The sequence below is a fragment of the Arvicanthis niloticus genome, chromosome 25 (assembly GCF_011762505.2).
Source record: "Arvicanthis niloticus isolate mArvNil1 chromosome 25, mArvNil1.pat.X, whole genome shotgun sequence".
NCBI lineage: Eukaryota > Metazoa > Chordata > Mammalia > Rodentia > Muridae > Arvicanthis > Arvicanthis niloticus.
Genome location: NC_133433.1, coordinates 37,715,627 through 37,718,290, shown reverse-complemented (window position 1 = coordinate 37,718,290; position 2,664 = coordinate 37,715,627). Strand labels below are relative to the sequence as shown.

General features: G+C 41.6%; 1 non-coding gene across 1 annotated transcript; it reads left to right on the top strand.

The window, feature by feature from the left end:
- Positions 1 to 218: 218 nt before the first annotated feature.
- On the top strand, positions 219 to 349 carry LOC143438696 (small nucleolar RNA SNORA17). The gene has a single exon (XR_013107395.1). It is a non-coding gene; the product is annotated as a small nucleolar RNA SNORA17 (small nucleolar RNA).
- Positions 350 to 2,664: the final 2,315 nt, after the last annotated feature.

The following is a 2,664-nucleotide window of genomic DNA, read 5'->3' as shown; positions in this document are numbered from 1 at the left end:
TTTATACATAAATGTCTGTAATAGTATCTACTGTTCATGGTCCCTCAGTTTTTTGCATCTAAAGCACGGTAAAAAACTAGTAAGCTTAGGAAGTTTTTCTGCATCAATTGAAAATCAAATTCTTATAATTTAAACTCTGATTATGAAAATAAAGGTCACAAAATGTGCTATAATCAAGGCTTGATGTCTATGATACAAAATAAAGAAATATAAAATTCACTGCCCTTAAGGCTTTGCAAGTGTGGCTGCTGTGTCATATGTGTATCAGCAGGTGGCAGAGATGAGAAAGGCTATATTTATGCTTATTGTTCTGACCTGTGAACATCTGAATGGTTAGTAGCCTAGCATTCCCTGAAAAAAAGTGAGCTTGAGGTGACCAACAGTCCAGCACCAGAGGGCCCAGACAAGGGGGGTAGTCTGATGCAAAACAGGCCTTGGGGCGGGGGGGTACAGACTGTGCTTGAGATGACCTCTCCTTGGTGCTATAATGCATAAATGGGGCATAACACTCCCTGAAGCCACTCCTGAGATGACCCCAGACACTCAGAGGAACCTCTAAGAGGAGCAAGTATGTGGTGGAGAAACGGAAGAAAAAGAAATGGAGGGATGTGAGCACAATGAAGAGGCAGACCTGGAGCCTTGAGGGTAGTGAAAAATTCCTTGACATGAATAGACAGTGATGCCACCTGAGACCATGGTGGGATCTTGGCCTGTGCTGCCTCTAGGGGCCACTTGGGCAGCACAGTAGAGCTGGCCCTGGATGTAAGTGACCTGGCCCTGAGAGTTTGAGCATGTGAGGGCCAGTACAGCCTCTTGTCTGCTATGTGGTGGCATGGGTGAGGGAGTGATACCCCTTCTCCTTTGCCCTTGTCAGCATGGTGTGGGGGAGGATAACTGGGGCAGTGAGGGCAAGGAAGAAATACCCTTCTATACTCTCTTACCCTGTCACCTATGGCATGAGGAAGAGCTGACCCTGGGGTCCTGAAAGTAGGAGAGATGGTCCTGACCCTCACCTGCTGCAACACTCAGGAGGGTGAGCTCTTGAAGCTCACCTGGGTATCACGGTAGAGATGGCCCCGGTAGCAGGGGTTGCCCATGAGTCAGAGCATCTCAGATACCTGTCAGGCCCAGATTCAGGGATTTGAATTAGCTCATCCCAGCATCTATCCATTGGTGAACTGTTAGAATGCATGAAGGGGCTGGTCCTATAGATCCAAAACTACAGTATCTCCATGTCACAGAGCAACAACAGGATATCTGAGAAAAGTCTCAGTGATATTCTAGTATTGATAGAATAGCAGAATCCAGAGATCCTGTACCAGAGCCATGAGTCATCCTGATGCACATTTTCAAGCAAAGAAGTACGAACACTGTGACACACTACAACTTTCCCTTTTGTTGGGAAAAATCACCATGTTACTGAGGGTGAGATTGAACTTCTGATACTTCTGCTTCCACCTTTCCAGTGCTCTGCTTGGACCTGTGGCACCATGTTAAGCTGTACCAGGTACTTATATGGACACATTTTAAAACTCATTTACACTCTGACCGGCAATGAGTATGAATTTCTAGGATTCAAGATTGTCTTTTCATTTTACAACATTAGTGTTTGAGATTTTGGCTATTCTAACAGTTACGTAGCAGTGTTCTATTGTTATAATTTGCAACTCTTCAATGACATGTGGCAGTGAGGATCTTTTTATTGGTTCACTCGCCATCTTCATATTATTGTTAGTGAGATGGAGGCTGAAGACTTTGGTCACAGTTTTATTTTCTTATAGTTGAATTTTAAATGTTCTTTAACATTCTGAGCAATCATTCTTTATCAAGAACATCTTTTACAAGTGTATTTTTCCAGCTTGTGGCTTATTTTTTATTTATCTTTTGTTACATTTATTTATCTGTTTAGTGTGTATGTGTGTCTGTGTGTGTCTGTGTGTTTGTGTAGAGGTAAGAGGACAACCTGAGGGAATCAGTTCTTGCCTGCAACCATGTGAGTGACTTGGAGACTGAACTCAGGTCATCTGGCTTGGTGGCAAGTGGCTTTATTTTCTGAGCTGACACACCAGCTATTTCTCTGAACAGACACTTTTGCAGAGTACATGTTCTTAGCAGTAGTGATGTACAGTTTGCCAGCTCCTTCTTTCAGTTATTGGACTCTGGTGATTGTCTACAGAGTGCTGGCATGAGAAAAGTCATTTAGATTTTTGAGAGGAGATGATATCTTTTTAAGAGTTTTTTTTTTTTTTAATGGATTTTTCATTTTACATTTAGATTTATGTTTCGGTCCCCATCAATTTTTGTGATAGGTTAAGGTACTGATTTTATCGTGGACTTTTGGTATGTGTCATTAGTAAGTTGTTGTAGCATTCCGTGCTAGAAGGAGTCCATTATCCATCACATTGTTTTCATTTCTCTGTCAAAGCTTAGATGACCATATTTGTATGGCCATTTCTGTGTTATTCATTGTACCCCATTGGTTTATAAGCCTAGTGTGCTCTTCTGTACCATGGTGTTTATCTACTATAGGCTCATTGTGAGTTTTAGAGTGAAGTAAAATCAGTATTCTGTGTCTCTTTCTCTCTTATGTGATGTGAAGCACTAACAACATTTTGCATGAATGTGAAAAATATTTCTTTAATTTTTACAGCAAAGTTTTTCCTC